The sequence below is a fragment of the Nomia melanderi genome, chromosome 13, assembly GCF_051020985.1.
Source record: "Nomia melanderi isolate GNS246 chromosome 13, iyNomMela1, whole genome shotgun sequence".
Classification (NCBI taxonomy): domain Eukaryota; kingdom Metazoa; phylum Arthropoda; class Insecta; order Hymenoptera; family Halictidae; genus Nomia; species Nomia melanderi.
The window spans coordinates 10,640,003-10,659,104 of NC_135011.1; the positions used below are offsets into that span (position 1 = coordinate 10,640,003).

Below are 19,102 nucleotides of genomic sequence, written 5' to 3' on the forward strand. Positions count from 1 at the left end.
GGTAGGTTGGTGAATCGGGGGTGGCGAGCACAGGAGTGGGGATACGAGGAACAGACAGAGAGAGATAGGGGTGCCAGCCAGGTGGAGGGAGCGAGTGACGCACCAACACAAAGACCATCGGGATTCGCGGAAGGGTAAAGAGTGGCGGGGCCGGGGAAGGGTTGGGTTGGGAGAAACGTTATTATAGGCGAGAGCGCGAGCGCACGGTTGCTGGCGTGTTAGCCTTACATCGGTACACTCCCGAGCCCCCCGCGCGATAAGGTCTCCTTGGCGCGTAGGTGTGCGTGCTGGGCCCGCGAGCACAGCGGGAACGGAACGGGTGAGAACCGTAATGGGTTGAAGAGAGCCGAAAGGGCGCAGTCGCGAAGCCGGAGCCATCCTCGACCCCCGGCGGGTAGGCGGCGGGTGGCAGCGCCGGCGTCGGCGTCCTCGTCGTCAGCATCCTACCGGCTCGAGGAGAGCCCTGAGTTGGTCTCGTGCGAAGGTGCGGGCCGCACACGGTTCGACGATCCTCCACGAAGCTTCGACGCGTAGCTTCTCGATGGGACCGCGCGCTGCAAGTGTTCGACTCGGTTGATTGCTGATCGATCCGATCGATTGGCTCATCTCGCGCGTCGCGTCGCCTTTGCCGGTCGTGTCTGTTGGTCAAACGTGTCCTCTCTTGACCAGGCTTTGTGAGACATCCGGAGAGTTACGAGACGTTCGCTACGGAAGTGAATTCTTTTTTTAAGTGTCCATCTGAAGGAAGAATGATCTAGCTGACTAGGTCAACAGTCAGGTTCTAAGGCTGCAAGAGGATCGCCGTGGGGGACTCGAAGGATACCGTGGATCCGGTTTACACGTTCACCAGGGGATCAGCAGCTTCCGTGAGCATCGGAGGATTGAAAAGCGGTGCGCGTATGGGTGTGTGTCTCGCTATGGCATGCCGCGATTGAGTCCGTGCCGACGTTCTTTCGTTTCCGTCGAAAAGCACGTAAGTACCACACGCGATGCCAGTCGAGTCAACCTGCCGCGACGTTCTCCCTCGCGAGGATATGCGCGCTTAAGCCTCCAACCGAGCATCCTTCTGCATCCCGGAGACTCCGTGCGCGACGGATGAGTGAAACTCGTGTATCGTGCGCGATATTACACTTCGGAATTCTTCCTCTTCCTCCTTTAGTTCTTCTTCTCTTCTGGGACCAGTTCACGTTAAACTCCACGCTCGCCGGGGGGGGGGGGGGGATAGAAGCGTAGATAATGTTTTTAACGCGGCCCATTGTTCTTTGCTGTCATCTTACCGAGAAGTTTCTTCATTCTTCCTCGACGAACAGTTCACCTAATCGCAGCGTTTCTCGGGCTCCGGGATCCAACATCGATCCGAGTTCGTCGCTCATCGGGGGGACGTTCCGCGATTACGCGGCTACGCTTTGGCGAACGCTGCTCGTGTCCAAGGTTAAGCGGGGCTGCGCTTAATCCAGCGCGAGCCGATAGGTTCTGATAGAAATCCCGTGGGGTGGATTTCAGCAATAACCGTGCTGAGTGGAATATTCTGCTGGAAAAACGTCACGCTCGGTTATGTTGAATTAGTCTTCAAATTAATCGCGGAGAGGGAAGCAAACGTTCGATGGTGAAACAAGCTTCGAACGGCCACTGTATAGGACATGTGGAAATATTGCGGCCGCAGCGGTCTCACGTCCATTGCTTTAATTAAAATAGTTCGAGTGACGCCGCGTTGAATTTTGTCTCATTAGTTCCGTTTCTTCAGCGAATCGCCGCGAACGATGACGTACGGGCACTCGCGGAGAGTCGAGGACTCGGTCGCTGTTAATTAACCGTGCTTTTACCCTTCTGCGCGAGTTCGGACTCGTCAGCAGGCCATTGCTTCTTCTGGATAGGGGACGTACCTAAGTTGCGTTCGCCGATTCTGTTATAAGTTTGACAGGCTGAGGTTCGTGAAAGAATGTTTCACACTTCCGTTTCTTTATCGGTCATCGCCGATATCGAGCGGGTGGAAAGAGAACTTAAAATCGCTCCTGGGAAACATGTTTTGCTGGATATGTTGGGAACTGGAGTTAGGAGGAATTTTAAGTTTGGTCGTTGAATTTATTTAAACTGTAGGATCATAAGGTACACCTATATGTTTCTTAGTTTTTGGATGTTGGATTTTCTTCTATGTTTCTATGTGAAAAGTTACTTTCTTTTGCTTTTTCTAAATTTGTGTGGGTTGCGTGTACTTTGCGTTGTTAATTAATATGTTTACTTTTTTAATATACAAATGTATTTTTAATGCATTTTATATTTTTGATACAGTATTTTTGTGTTCGATAGTAATTGATTTATTTAGGCATTAGTAACAGTTTAATAATGATTTAGTAATTTAAATTCGAAAATTATATGATAAGAATAGTGAAAATATGCATTAGTTATACAGTCAACAATATGCTACGACTATCTATAGTTTGACTGGAAATTGAAACTTGGTGCTTGTGGCTACGAATGTTCCGCTACTGAATACGTGATTGAGTAATAAGATGCGGTCACGAAGCGAAGTGTTTGTTTCTTTTTTTGGTTATCGAATATTAACCTGTGAAAATTGCGTACTAAACTTTTCTCGATAGGTCAATGTATAGTTGTGTACATTGGATATAGAATCATTATTCCATAGTTCATCTTATATTATCTTGCGAATTTGTATTAGAACTGAGAAAAATTCACGTTTGTTTTATGATGCAAGATATTCTTTCTGTTTACGATTATAAATTAGAAATGTCATTATTCATTTTGAATACGTTTTAAATATAATTTCGAATATAGTTATCTTTGATTTCAAATTGTTCACTTTTTCGACAATTTTCTACGGTAATGGGTAGTAAAGATTTCTTTGTACGGTTGATGCAAAAGGAGCATTTTAAATTTGCTACGATTGTACATAGAAATTTGTATTCATCAGCGTGATTTATATCGTTCATAGCTATTTCTCATTAATTTCACTTTAAATTGTGAGTGTTATAAAACATTATATAACATGTTATGAAGTCTTAAGATATATTAGGTCATTCCATAAATAATGCGATTTTTCATATTTTTTTTATTTTTAAAAATAAAGATAAACAAAACTATGTGTAAAGTAATTATAATGTATAGGTAGACAATTTATAGATAATGAAGGAGAATATGTTTTAAATCAAACAGTTTTGTTTATCTTCATTTTTGAAAATAAAAGAAATACAACAAATCGTGTCATTTAAGAGATAAGCCAATATTTTGATGATGTGACTGGAGGAGATACATCATACACAAGAAGATAAGACACCATTGTTTCTCAATTGTTCAAGGTTTTAACTATTTCCATTGCAGAAACCATTAACCCATTTGCATTTTCGCTCTAAAAATGATGATCACTTTATAAATCAGAGATGCTCAACTGAAAGCCTTTCAAGCATTTGATTGAAATTAATCTGCTCTGATTAATATGGGCAAGTAACACATAGGCAACTAAAAGTAATTGTGCGCGAAATATTCCGCTGTTGGTGAGAAGCGACAGTTATTGTGTGTGGATTATTTCGCTTAATGATGGAAATGGGTTAATTGATTTCGAACGAAGATGTGTTTAGATTGGTTGACGTGAATTTCAGCAACGAGTACATTTCAGTCTGTAAAGAACTATTATTCTGTGTAGGTTACTTTGCAGTTTGATTCTTATTGTTATTGTGTAGATAAGAGTGAACAACTTCCGAGTGCAGTTAAACTTCACTAAGAAACTTTGCCCTGGGCTTATCGCTTTGTATTTTAAAGCCTTAACGTGTATAATAGAAGGATTTTGTATATTACAGGTTATTATTCTTTATCCTTTTTTTCATTATATACGAAAGTTTTTAGATTATGTAGTTTTAACATTACATTGATAACTAAAGAAACTTGATGAAAATTTAAATTTTTGTAAGAAAGTTCATCGAAATTGATTTTAAATAAAGTTTTATTTCTCTTGTGAGTGGTGTTTCTTTGTATAATACGTTTCTTATGCGCTATAAATCCGTAGTGTTTTACAGATTATTGATTACCTATAAACTTACTACTATTGTATTAATTACTTCTGCAACACATTTAGTACATACTTCAAGATAAAGATTTTATTTACAGTACTAGAGGTACTGTTCTATGATTTAATTTATTACAAAGTCTACTTTATGTTTCCAGTTTTTTATATTTTAAATACAATATCAATTTTAGGTGAATACAGTTACTTACCATTGGTTTAAAGTATTATATTATATATACTACAATCAAAGAGACATTATACCTCCGCTATATTTTAATTAATACTTCGATCACTACAAGAATTTTGAAGGTTTCGCGCATTACCTATTTGTTATTTTACAGAAAATATAAAAGTGATATTAGCAATAGTTATTAATAATTTAATATCACAGTTCTTACATTACACTATTATGTAGTTATTTATATCATTAAATATTTTCATCGTAATTCTAATAATACTTGAATTAGAGCTAGTACTCTTAGCCAGGTATCCAATTATCTTATAAGATAATACTTGACCTGCTGGGTATTCGGATCGTCGGAAGGGTATTTAACAGGATATGGTACAGAAAGTCCCCTTGTATTTTATATTCTACTTGTGTTACTCCGATATTAAAGTAATTCATTATTTCTGTATAAAATAATAAAAATAAAACAATTAATTATTTGAAAATTAAACTTGGCGGGTCGAGTAGGTTCTAGTAGCTCTAGTACCCAACCACCTAGTACCCAATTATAAGACCTTATGAGTTATTCACGTACCCAGATTATAATTATTTTATACCGCATAATAAAATACATTTTATAAGTTACAGTTCCAATTTTAATTACATTTTATCACAACTACTTTCTTATCATAATTGCATTTTACCGTCATTATATTAGTTGAAGATGATTTGGCTAGACTGAAGAATTCTGCTAACTAATCAGTTTTCATTCTTTCTCAATCAATGTTCTATTGCTTTAATTTCTTAATTACTAATATTTTTTTGGATCGCTAATTTACTACTCGTCAATGTGGTTATACATAATCAATTGGAATGATAAAATTCTAAACTGGAAAGACACCATTTGCTCCTGTGCCGTTCTACTAAACATCAAGTGATCTCCCAACTGTACTATTAGATCACTCAGTGGTTAGGCTGAGGAATTTGTCTGATCCATCATTTGTCATTTTTTCTCACTTTCTAATTCCCGAAGTTTTCTATCACTAATTTATTATTCACCGATACGGTTACACGTAACTAACCAAAGCTATAAACCTGTTAACGAACGACACCTTTTGCATCTATGCCGTTTCTCTAGACATCAAGTCATCTCGGCTGAGGAATCCGTCTGATCGATCAGCTGTCATTTTTCTCACATTCTCATTCTATATAAGATCGACCACCAAGCTAGAGTGCACGCCATCGCATTCGTTGCGTCTGCTTCCTTCGTCACGCGGTTCAGCCAATAACAACAATTGTTCTATAGCTATCGACACGAGCATGCTGAGTGGAAGAGTCCCCTTGCCCTTGTGACTCTTTAGCTTTTAGGATTAACTCAGGATGCGAAAGCTGCACAGTACGTTCGTCCCGTTTCCGGTTCTCGATCGGAAAGAGAAAACCCCGAGATTGCGTGATCCCAGAACGAGAAATACTTGGTCGAATTTGAATCGGTGCTCGGTGAAAACGTATCAATTTATGTGCCGTAAAAGAACTGTAAAACCGACCACGGTTGTTAGGGGAGCATGGAAGAGGGCAAAGGGTACCGAGGGTAATTCGAAAAGGGGGCGAAAGATATTCCCGCCGATCCGAGAGCGGAAGTTACGATACGGTCGTTCGATACGTATTTCGCGTATTAGAGGAACGAAACCCGGTCGCGTTATGCCGGGCACGTAGAGCCGCGAGTATAATGCAAGATCGTCGCTGGATAATTTCATTTCGCCGAACAAATTTTCCGTCGGATATTACCGGTGTGCTCCCCTTTCTTTCCTCCCTATTCGCGAGGCAGGAACTGCGAGAAGAGAGCGAAAAAACATAGGGACGGACAAATTAAACGGGGTGCTAGAGCATCGCAGCAGGCGCCATCTAGAAATCCGGCCGATTCGACGTAATGATATTACGCGCGATAAATTTCTGCTTGGCGGGCGTGACTCTCGAACAGAGACTTAACCCATTTGCATCATGTTTAAATACCCTTGCAAGTGTCAAAGGAATCTGATTTGAATAGCCTAGTGGTAGGGTAGCGTAGGTAGCGGCTTCATAGAATTTTTAACACTAAAGGTACCGGGGCACTTTGTGCAGACCTATTTCTAAAGTAACAAGCCAAATAACTGATTGCGAAATAAAAGTAGACAAGTTAGACAAACGATTTTTCTTCATGGAAATGGCAATAGAAGGAAAGGCAAAAATTGAAAAAGTGATTAATCGTAGAATATAGAAATTGCTACAAAGTTAAATGGAATTATGAATCAAATTTTGAAACCGGTCATTTGATAGGTCGCGATACGTTTAGTGTTAAACAATAGCGCGAGATCAACCAGTTAAAATATATATATCGTTATATGATTTATATATAACTATATATGATCCATATATGCTTATATCTTTATTTTCTATGCTTATTTCTTTCTTTTCTCATCCATCCTTCTACACACTACCTCCTCGATGTTCATTCCTTTTTCCGTTTCTCTACACTTTCTCACTAAATGATCCAACGTTCCGAATCTACCTTCGCACATCGCACAGCTCTTCCCTTTATACATTCTTATATAATTTATATATAATTATATTATTTATATGTGATAGTATTATTGTAGTATATTTATCCGAACGAACCCCCGATTTTTGTAAGATACTATTATCCCGAACGAATTCGGAGTTTTGTAGGATAAATCTTCGGGTAACGCAGAGATTGATTTTCTAATAACACTTCAGCCGGTTATAATATTAAATATATTTCGACCGATATCTTAAACGCTCGCTCGCTAATCGCACCAAAAAGTCTTTCCCGAAACATGCATCCAACCGCTCGCTCGCTAATCGGACGCCAAAGTTTCGTGCCCACGCATTCATATTTACTTTTAAAGTACAACCCCATTTCTTCTTTCTTTCTTCAGTTTGCACCCTTCTCATTCGCACCTTTCGTCCACAGCCAAAATTCACGCGGTCACGTACACGCCTTTCTCACGGTCTAGTCGCTTCGTTCGAAACACTGTTCCTCGCATTCTTTCAGCCACTCAAGATTTTCTAAACGCAGTCACTCTATTTCCCAAATATTTTTCGGCAAACTTTTTTGCCGATTCGTCGCAACATGACCCGGTCGCCCGCATGCAGGCATAACGAACCATTCATCCCACATTATTTATATGGTGAAAACACTTGATGCGAGTGCAGCTCGTCATATGATGCGATTGGGTTATTATCGGTATGATTTTGATACCGCCACGTCCTGTTGGAAGATGACAACCCAGTGGTTTATTTATATCATTGTCCGTTTGTTCGTTTATTTTTTGATTATATTTTTCATTGGTTATCTGGAATTCTATTGACGAATAGCAAGTGGGTGTCGAAAATGAAATGAGAACAGGCAAAGTCTGATCGATCAGTCATCATTCTGTATTCCTCAACCTAGCCATCAAGTAATCTAGCAACTGTAGGTTGCTGCAGAAGTATCGGGAAACTGTGAGAAAGGACATAAATAAGTCTGAACTATTGGTCTACTGTTTTCCAACAAACATTCTTCTGCAAAATTGATACATTTAACCATTGTGTTGTGTCAGTATTTTCTAAACTTAACCCTTTCAGGCTAAATTTTTTATATAATTACTGTTTGCACTTAATGTATACCACTAGCTATCCTTGTCTTAAAGATACTTACTATGATGTATACACCCCCCCCCCCAGCCAACTACGGTATGGCCGAGGGAACAGTTTTTGAAAACCAAAGTGATTTCAGTTTCTGAAAGGGTTATAATACAACCAAAAAATACTGGTAGAATATTTTCAGTTATATCTTCGTAGCCCTCATAGAAACTGAAATCGCTTTATTTTTCAAAAAATATACCTTACAATAGTTGATCAGGATTATGTATTACATCTACTGGTAAGTTCTGTCCGATAATGTCATTTCAAGTTCCCAAAGATGCTTTATCGCAATAATGAATATTAATTATACTATTATAATAATAAATTTTATATACTACTATATTATTATTATACACTATTATTACAATAATAAGCATAATAAATGTATCGAAAATATATATTTTTTTAACTCAAAAACGAACAAAACTTTCGACTAGATCTAATACATTACAGCAGCTTTACGTCGATAAACTATAAAATCTGATATTTAATGTTAAACTTTATATACTGTCTCGATACGTGAAATATTTGAATAAAATAGCTTCGTTCCTCAATGTACTTGTGATTTTTCTTCGAGTCAGTTTCAAAAAATATCGTCTTCACCTCGTCAAAAAATGTTAAATATTTCTAGTGAGAAACTTCAAAGTGGAAAGGGTTAATATTAAAAATAGAATTGGCAATGACAGTCATCCGTGGATTCGACCGGATACAATCATAATCAATTAAAAAGAAAAACGGATCTTAATTTCCATAACAGTATTCATGAAACAAGTTAATGTAGTTGCTCATTAGGTTATGAAACATGTTAATGTAGTTGCCCACTACGTTATCAAACAAGTTAATGTAGTTGCTCATTATGTTATGAAACAAGTTAATGTAGTTGCTCACTATGTCTTGATCAATTGTACCGAACATACGTTGTGTTTACTTACTGCCTTACAAGGGAATCTTTTCAACCAGCACATGTCGATTTTGATGAAGTTTATGTGAGACATAGTTCTCAAGAAAATATTCGACACGTTTTTTTTCTTATCGGCCAACATCCACGTTGAACGGGTGAAAACACTCCTTAAAGTTAAAGGTTGAAAGTACATTTTTACAAAATCAGGAGGAGTAGAAAAGAAGTCTAAATTGTTCATTTCGAGAAGAATAATTTAACCAAAATTTTCTTTTCTACACCCCCTAATTTCAAAGATATTGTAAAAAATATACTTTCATCTCTCCATTTCAAGGCGTGTCTTCACTTGTCCAAAGTTCATGTTGGCCGATAAGAAAAAATACGTGTCGAATAGTTTATCAAGAACTATGTCTCACATAAATTTTACCAAAATTGTGCTGGTTGAAGAGGTTCCCTTGTAAGTTAAATCAAAACTGATTCATTATTCCATTATAAAATCTACACTTAACTACAAACAGTAATTATATAACAAAAAAACCGATATTTTACATGTAACTAAAATATCCTGCTCCCGCATGCCGCGACTCGCGCCACGCTGCAACGCCTGGTCTCGTTACGGATTTCAGCTAGGATAAGCCTATATTGGAAGCCGGTCTTCCGGGTTCCTGATCATAATTCTGGGGTTATTAGATTTCGAAATTTTGGCACGTGAACGAGCCTGCCACGGGGAACCGCGCCGTAATTAAGAGGGAGGAAACGCGAGAGAGCGGACGGCCACGGGTGGTTAGACGCACGGACAGATTGGCCGACCGCGCGCTTCGATTCCGCGTGAGACGGCTTCGCCTTCTGCCCAGCGCTGCCGGCCTCGTGAAATCCGAATTTCCGCGGGGACGGATTGACGGGATGCACACGCCGGTACAACGGGGATGAGACGGGAACGCGCTTCGGCTCCGGAAATCTGATCCAGGCGCGCCCGCGCGGATCCTTGCGGTCTTCCGTGACGTTCTACTTTCCCCGTCATACGCTGTATTGAAATTTTTAAGACGGGGAATATGTCAATCCCGCCGCGGATGAAAGTTTAGACGGAAGCGCGAGGCCGCGATCGCGTGCCTACGTGAATATTGAAAGCGGGAAATGCGTTTTCGTATTTCCATTAGCTGGTCGTGTTTCATCGGCAGTGTCGATGATATCTTCATCCTCGGAGGGTTTCTTTTTGTTGCTCAGCTGCTGGTGTTTGCAAGTTTGGTGGAAGTTTAGGGGTGTTGAACAGGATGTTGATTATGTGAGCCGTTTTTGTTGCTTGAGTTTTGGAGAAAAATTAGTTAACCAATTAACTGCGCTCGACGATTGATGTTAAAATCAAAGTGATACTAATTCTTTCAACGATGAATTATTTATTTTTTCGGGTAAACATGTAATTCTTCTTTATTTTGCTTTGGCTTTTTGTTGGAGTATATTATGAGTGCATTTAGCTTGCTTTTGAATAGTACACACGCGATTATTTGAGTTCTTTGTGAGCATTGTCAGGGATTTTTGAAATTAAATTCCACTGTGAACAGGTTAATGGTAGTTTTAGTGAGATATAGATATCCTTTTTTATGTTTATAATCACACAATCTTACGATATGCTCATGAATTAATCAAAGGAAGTCCAACTGTGAAAAATTACTTGAATCGATTAACGTTTGATAATATTTTTAACTTGATTCGAACACAAACTCTTAAATATCTCAATATATGAAATAATGGACTTATACCACTATTAAAAAAAGACTCATATGGTACACATTTTTTGTGGCTTTTGTGTATGGAGTATACTGTAACTGTTCTCGGGAGAACAAATTTTGATAGAATTGGTAAGTTTGAGATTATGTATTTTGTAAAAGGAAAGTTTGGTTAGGTTTTAGGTCGTAGATTAGGATTGTTTAGCCCTTTATAAAAATGTATTAGACTACTAGGGAGGATTTTAAAGAGAATTTAATATAAATATTACTCGATTCTGGTGAATTCAAATTAAGCATTATTCTTCTGTTATCGATTATTATATTTTAAAGCAAATATGGACATAGAATACGCTTAGAATTTTTGTCTCCTTTTCAATGAGTTATTAATAACCAAGTAGTTGTTTCGATAATGAGTTGAGAAACAAATTGTAGGGCAAGGGGTTAACAATAAACTGTTCAATGTGTTACCTGTTTTAATTGCTAATTAACTTGTGAAACGAAATGTTGAGAAATATTAAGATTCAACTCATTATACATTCAATTATGTGCTACTAAATAATAAATATTTTAGTTTTCCAGTTACACTAAGATAACGTTTGTTATATTGTCTAAAGAAAACCACGAATGGGAGACATCTATACAATTCGTTTTTGTTCCAAAAATAAATTCGCGCTTGAGAAATATTATTCAAAGTTAAATAAGTAGTAGGACACTCATTTTGATACCTTCAGTCTTTAGAAATAAAATTTCTAGACAGTAACTAAAAGTACTCTAATTATATATAATGTGACATAAAAATGATACCAATTGTTCAACTTGAAATAACTTATTTAATTATCATTGCTGGAAACATCACATTGTACTTCAATTTGAACAATTAAGATTACTGACATTGATAATTATTCCAACGCGAGGAACACCGATATTTTATTGGAATGGACGACAAATAATAGAACCGATACTATAAAATTAATATGGACTGCGTCATCGCCAGGGTTTACAAGTAGAAATAACAGGCAATGGTCAGACGAGCAGCAATAAAATCGTATTCGGTTAGTACAAACGACAGAGTCCAATATATTTTTGCACTTTACAGGAAGAATCACCTCCGATTTGATTACACTATAACTTTTCACTCATTTTATATATAAATAGTATGCTGTCGACGAATGGGGTAGTTTCCAAGATTATTATATTTCTCATTGTTCACTTCCCTTTAAGTCTACTCAGAAGTAAACTGTCTTTCCACTGTCACCGGAGAGTATTATCAAACTTCGTGATAAGATTACTGTCGTCCGCGTGATGAGATAGGATAAGATCTTGAAAGGTATTCAATAGATTCACAAGATTGTATTTCTAAAGAGAGAAGAAATGCAGGAGGAACATTCAAGTATAGATCACAGCAAAAAATGTTGTTTCATATTAGATTTTTCGTTCTACTGCATCGTTCATGTATCTATTACTTTTAGCATATTTATTCGGAGTCTTATACATTCAGTGGAGATTATATCATCGTGGGTCAGGTGTTTTTTCTTCTTTCCAGAAAGTGTCTTTATGCATTAATGCTTTCGTACTTTCTGCAATTTTTAGAATTGCGACATTTGTCATAAAAGTTCTTGAGATAAAGCATTTTAGATGAAGCAGTTTTCAAAAGCCATTTCAAACGCGGAGAACAAGATAAAATTCTTATCTTATGACAATTCTAATGAAAACCTTAAAAGAGGACATAACCGACATACCGAATAATTAGCAGCTCATTATAACTTTCATGTTAAAGACACCATATTGCAAGAAGATTTATGCATGTAGTTGGTAAAATATTCAAGAAATATGATAATATCCGTTTTTAATTTAAAAATACTGAATTTTTCCTGTGCAATTTACTGAAGAGTAGAATATTAACAAAAGTGGAATGTATTTATACAAGGATATATATTATTAGAACACGTTAAATCTTCTACATTAAACTGAAAAAAATAACCCTAACCAAAAAATACTGGTTTCTTTTATACTTTCAAAGTACAAAAGAATTCTAAGATACAAAAATACGCAATTTTACAGATAAATGCATAACCAGACAAATTATTATAATTCATTGCCCATTGTTTTATGTGCGCTATATCATATTTTATTTTGAATAAAATCCCCGTGAAATCTCTGAGGAAATCATAAAAAAAGTAGCCTATTTCTCGTGAAACGACCCAATGAAATTTTTAGTTTCTCTAAGTGAGAATTTTCATGAATATTCTAAGAATTACGTCTTTAGGAACTTTATCGTTCATAGAAATTAAATATGAATTAATAAAAGGCTGTAAAGAAACCGAATTTGACAAACCTAAATGTTACTTATGTGTTGTCAATATACAATTAAATATTATTTGACTATTATCAAGCTTTAATCTTTAAAGTAAACGAGACATACAATAAGCATCAGATTCTCACCTTATTGTATTAAATAATTAACTATAAAGTCGTTTTATCAAGCACAGTTTTGACAAAAATCATAGGAGAAAAAGTTAATAGAATTAATAAAAGTAAATTTTTAATCCCAAAGCTATTGATACATTTAATCAATAATAAGAGTACTGAACACAAACATTAACTGGTTAATAATTTCTCATAAAATTTACAATTATACGTTTACTAAAATTTGTCACAAGTTTTATTGCCATACATAGCAAATATGAATTTCCCGTTGGAACATCTTTATCAAGTATTTTTTTAGCAGAAACTAATTCTCCAATAAAGCAATAAAGTGTTACTGAATAATCGGTCCATTAAATCACATAACAAACCCTAATGATATATAATCGAGAGGAATGCACTCGAAATTTTTCATCTCCTATCACACCGTAGTATATGTGACAACCAGCGATTTAAAAAACGCGGCGTACATGTGCTACCATAGTGTGAATTCTCTCATCTGTTCGGAACGTGCAACGTCACTCAAGGTTTCCTTTTTTTTGAGGAAAAAAACGGAAAAATAAAGAAGGGAACGGCGTAGATTTAACGATCCACCGCGTATCGTGACCACTTAATTACTAGAAAAGTACTTAAAAAATCCATATAATAGCGCGATAAGTCGAAGCGAACACCGCGGCAACTATTTTCATAATTACCCGGCTCTCTTATCTCCAGTTGCTGGTTAATTCGTACGTAACACGAGCGAAAGTGATTTACCACGCGAATTTTCTAGCGATTTTCGATGCTCTCTTAGGGGTCGCGACCAACGAGCCGTCGACGATTTTCGCTGACACGCCTAAATTACCGATGTACGTGCGGGGGAATGCAGACACGATACGTTTAAACAGTCTGCGTACACTATTGATCAAAAGCTCGTAAAGCGGGTAAATTTGCAGTGGGTCACGAAAGTAGTCGGACCATTTCATTCGAAACTGCTAACGAAGGAAACTGTAATCGGAACGGAATACGCTAATAATACATTTTTATTTTCCGATACGGGCTGGCGCTAATTAATCTGCAGTAAACACATATGAGCTACATATGAGCAGCTCGTTGGCCAAATTGATTAACTCGACCTTTTGAATTTTTTCAAATTTTATTATTAATCGGCTCTCAACTTTTTATATTTAACATAAATTTCACTACGACTGGGTTTGGATTTAATTTCATATAGAAATTATAATCATAATCAAAATTACTTCAAGGATATTTTATGCATTTCACGTATTTGGTAGATTTGAAGCTGTACCTGTAATAATAAAGTAAAATACATTCTATAAAGATTATTTGATTTTGTGTTTAAAGGGAAATTTTAAAAATCAATATGTAACTGTTGCATCACTTTTATTAAGTTAATTGATTTGTCTAATAGGTGGGTCATATATGTTTACACATGTATAGCGCGTGCCTGAAATTAGAATTGAAAAGGAAGTTTTTCTTTGTGGTATAATAAATTGAAATATAAAATCAAAATTCTCAAGCAGGGTTGTGTTTTATAAATTATCTACTTTTTTGTGAGTGATACCTAATAATTGAAAATGAAGCTTTTCTTTATAGTATAATAAATCGAAATATAAAATCAAATTCCTCGCTCAGGGTTCTATTTCTTGAAATAATATTTATTTCCTCTGTTATATGAAAAATTAGAGAGAAATCATGTCGAAATAAATAAGAAATTTGATATATGTAATATAAAACACACTTTTTCAAGTAGTTGTTATATAAACCTTTGTTTTGTAATTATTATTGCTCCATTTTGATCGTACATGATATTCTGCATGTAAAAGACATACGAGTATTGCATAGCTAAAAAAGGAGAAACTTTTAGTAACTATAGTTCGATACTGTGTAATTGAATTTATTAATAGAATAGATCCTTCAGTGAGACTTGATATATATCAGTATAAAATTACAGAGTAGGCAATAAATTGTCTATCTTTCCTTGCTCTTAAAAAGGTAATCCATTAACGTGAACATGCCGTTCAATGTGAACTAGAAAATGAGCGCGTGATCGTGTCGTCTCACCGCCAAGGGAGCACATCAAAGAAAAAAGCGTTTAACGAATAATACCATGGCCTCCTATTGTTAGACAAAACACGGTCAGCTACGGGAGATTGTTTTACGATAAATGACCTCAGTTATCTATGATTTAGGGCATCGTATAAATATACATGCTTAATTTTATATTTCTAACTATGTTGGCATTAAAGTTTATGTTTTTGATGGAATATTCTAGAACAAGTAATTTTAACACGTTGAATGCCATGGTGGTCACCGATGACCAGAACTTCCAAATTACTTGAAAACAAATAAATTTGTCAGATAACTGGGTACTTACATATTATACAGATTACATTTATTAAAAAAATATTAATAATAATAAAATGTTAATAATCTGTTACAGCATTAAATAAATATTAACCCAGACCTAACCCAAATATCTGATCAACAGCTATTTAGATGAGCTTCAGTTAGGAAAACAAAGGTGGTCTATATAAAACGTAAGTACTAATAATAGGTGTCGAATGAAAATGTTCAGCAAATAACTAGATCATAGTATAACGCAAGAATTGTGATACCAAATAGTTAATAATTTTTCCATTTTATCTCTATCACTACAGAATAAGAGATACATACAATTCTGTAGTGTTTTATGACAGTCAACGTGTTAAACTATTTGCTTCAGAAAGTAAGTTAACCTTTGAACGTGATTAAATGAATAAGTAAAATGAATGCTAAATATTGACATATGTTCTGCTGAATTTAGGTCGGTATATACTGTGCCTCTACAGTAATTCAAATGTTTAGTTATAATTGGATGGGTCAGAATAATAGTGGTTTAACTCCTATTTCTGAGTTCTCGACAAAAGACTGTTTTGTGAAATGTTCTTGAATTAATCATAATCTTGTTAATAATGTTAATTATTACTGACTATTACTATTTGGCACAAAAGCAGATACTAATACTACAATCACTAATATTAATAGTTAATATTAACTACGTTTATTAATGATATTATAATATTAATATTGAATTAACTCAAGAACATTTTACAAGAGCTTCTTCTTCTCAAGAATTCAGAAATAGGAGTTGGACTACTATTATCCTGTCATCGTCTTGTTGAAACGTACAATTTATTATCCCATTATGGTTGGAGAATTGAATTTTGTTTTAACATTTTTGTATACCCTCTTCAGATATTTTTAATAAAATACATAAAAGTTATTGTTACAAATGTTTCTTCCGTCTCTCATTGAAAATATCGTCGTCTATTGTCATTTCAATTTTAAGCTTTAACTTGTCATTTTCTATAATATGTAGTTAAAATTCCATCGACTTGCTGAATACCATGTGATTATCAGCACATCTACAGTTTTTTTTATTTCTTTTATTATCACTAACAAGGTTTTTATTTAGTGAATTATCTAGTCATCTTGACATTTCGTGTTTGCCTGCTGTCGTTCGTTCCGTATTCAGTTCCAGTACGTTCTATCTGTTCAATCTTGTCACAGGATATTCTAACGTCTGCGTTTGATAAATTATGTTAGTTAGCGATAGCTGAAAAGAGTATCCCTTGTGAATTCAAATGTTTTCAGTTTCGTGTCTACAAATTGATCTTCTTTCTTTATCTTTCTTTCTCTATTCCAAACACTGAACAATAGCTTTAGATTGTATAAGATATGGGATTTCAATGGAAAATCATCCTCTACTATTCAATGCTTTTAACTCCTTGCCCCAAAATATTGTGTCAGAATCGTGGGTGAAGATTTCAAGTAGAAATAGAAAACATAAATATTATTCAATTTGTTTGAATGCAAATTACATATTATTCCTCTGTTATCAATGATTATACTTTAGAACATACGTTGTCATACTATAAGACTGGGATTTTCTCTCATTTTTAATAAATTATTAATAACAAAGTAGTTAGATCGATCAGAATTCAGGAAGAAATTATAAGGCAAGGGGTTAAGATATCAATAATTGCGAGACAAAAATACCACTCATTCTGACTGGTATGGTAATTCTATTGTTAAACATCGATACGACCTCAACACCTAAACTCCTAATTGAGCCGTTTTAGTGCCGAATAACGATATATCATTATTAGCAACACTTGAAAAAAGTGCCAACGACGATATATTGTTGCGTATGTAATGGCGTATATTATACGCAATGCAAGAGAACTTTGTCTCAAAATAAGTTTACAAAACGTTATAATTGATAGAATTCCTCTTCAGAAGCACTATTTGAGATGTTCGATAAACTGAAAAAATTGTTTATAAATTTAACTTTTCGTTATATTTCGCGATGATTGGTACCGAAATTGGTTATACTCTACAGCGATAAGATAGAAATTCGACAAGTGGGATTTGCTACAAATAATTTTATATTTACTTTTATAAGTAATTCTGTAACAAATAATTGAAAATGCAATATTTATGCTTTATACTACGTGTCCTATATCGAACTAAGACCAAACCATGATTCCCCTTGTTTACAAATATTGTTTATGCAAGAAAACTGATTTATCCATTTTTCCTCATGACTTTGAATACATAGTATTAGTTCCATTTTCAACAAATATTGAAATACAATTGAAATTTATTTATTCTTCCTTTATTATAATGCGATCCTCTCTGAATTTGGTATATATCATTCTTACTTTTTATTAATGATTTTTTTCAAGCCTTACTAAATTACATCAAACTGGTTCCATATTCTTCACGTAGGTACAATTCTTTCGGTCAGCACTAAAAAGGTAAAGTCATTCACACGAAGCGTTTAACTTATTTCCGAGACGACCATGCATGTCAATCAATCATTCCAGCTGGAACATTTCCACTTAATTGTCTATCGATGAAAAGAATCGTCTGTCACGATTCTCGAGCAGCAATTCACTGACAAAAATGACAAATTTCTTCCCTTAATATGCATAGCTTGTTGACTCGAAGCGTGTATGCAAAACATCCGAAAAAGTTGCAGAGCGAAAGCATCCGCAGCGCGCAAGAGTTTGTTACATTCGTTGACAGTGGACAGATTCCATTTCTATTCAAAGTGGCATCTCCATCGTGATAAGCAAACATTTACGTCAATTCGCCGACAGCGCGCCGATAAATGTAACCTTAAATATTTACAGAAATTTCGTTCCCCTTGTGCCCATTGAAGTTTTGATTGAAACGGTCGATAATGTTCCGCTTCCCCGAACGTCGAACCCCTGAAACAACTCCGCTCCGCTTTTGTTCCGCGTTTCCGTTCGCTCGTTCCGCGGGAAAATTATGTTCAGTTTAATTCTCCTTGCGATATAATTCCATCGCGTTAAATCGGGACCATAAGACAGGGAGATAATTAAACCGCTTGCGCCGAAATACGCTGTACCGTTACTTCCACCTACACCAGGAACCGTCGCTATTTAGCTAATGTCCTCGACGAAGATCTTATTTCCGACCAAATTTGTCATTACACGTTCCTGTTGCGGGATATACGCGTTGATGCATTGCAGTGGCATGCTAAACGAATTTTGAAACGACCGGGGTTTCGGATGGAATTGCTTTGCGAGTGTCAGTGGAATCATGCTACGCTGTTTCTAGAGTAAACGCGACGTGTCTGAAATTCGTCAACAGGGGTTAGAGTATAATCGTTTTGGAATGGCAGAAGCGTTTTCGTATTTTGAAATATAGATTTTTATTTGCTTCTTGTTGTTTAACACGTTTGGCCGCCACGAGAATTTTTAACGTTTTGTGGTAATATTAATTATCACTTTAGAATAAAGGCAAATGATGTTAGAAATAGTTATTAACGATTTAGTATCGTAGTTTTTAAAGTGTACGATTATTTCGTTACTTATACTGGTAAATATTTTGATTTGATATCACTTTTGTTCTTATAATTGCTCTCAAGCAATTTAGAGGCCCCGGTTATCGGTGACCACTATGATGAGCAAGGTGTTAATAAACAAAATGATTAATAAACTATGAAAGACTTTGTTAAATCTCTGAATTAGTTACTATTATATGTGTACTCCAGTTATAAATTGCTTCAGACAAAGAAAAAATTGATATAAGGTGTGTCAGATTTGGTTCTTCGAAGAAACAAAAAATTTCATTTGAAACATTTCATTTTCTCGTCTAAGTTCATTTCAGTACACTAA

The 19,102-nt window shown here is 35.7% G+C and overlaps 1 protein-coding gene across 1 annotated transcript in view; it reads left to right on the forward strand.

Annotated features, from left to right (window-relative positions):
• The first annotated feature begins 374 nt into the window (after positions 1 to 374).
• LOC116425634 (cyclic GMP-AMP phosphodiesterase SMPDL3A) overlaps positions 375 to 19,102 on the forward strand; it is a 137,760-nt gene continuing 119,032 nt past the window's right edge. Inside the window, exon 1 of the mRNA XM_076373092.1 lies at positions 375 to 973. The gene's annotated coding sequence lies outside the window, so the exon portion shown is untranslated. The remainder of the gene's footprint in view (positions 974 to 19,102) is intronic.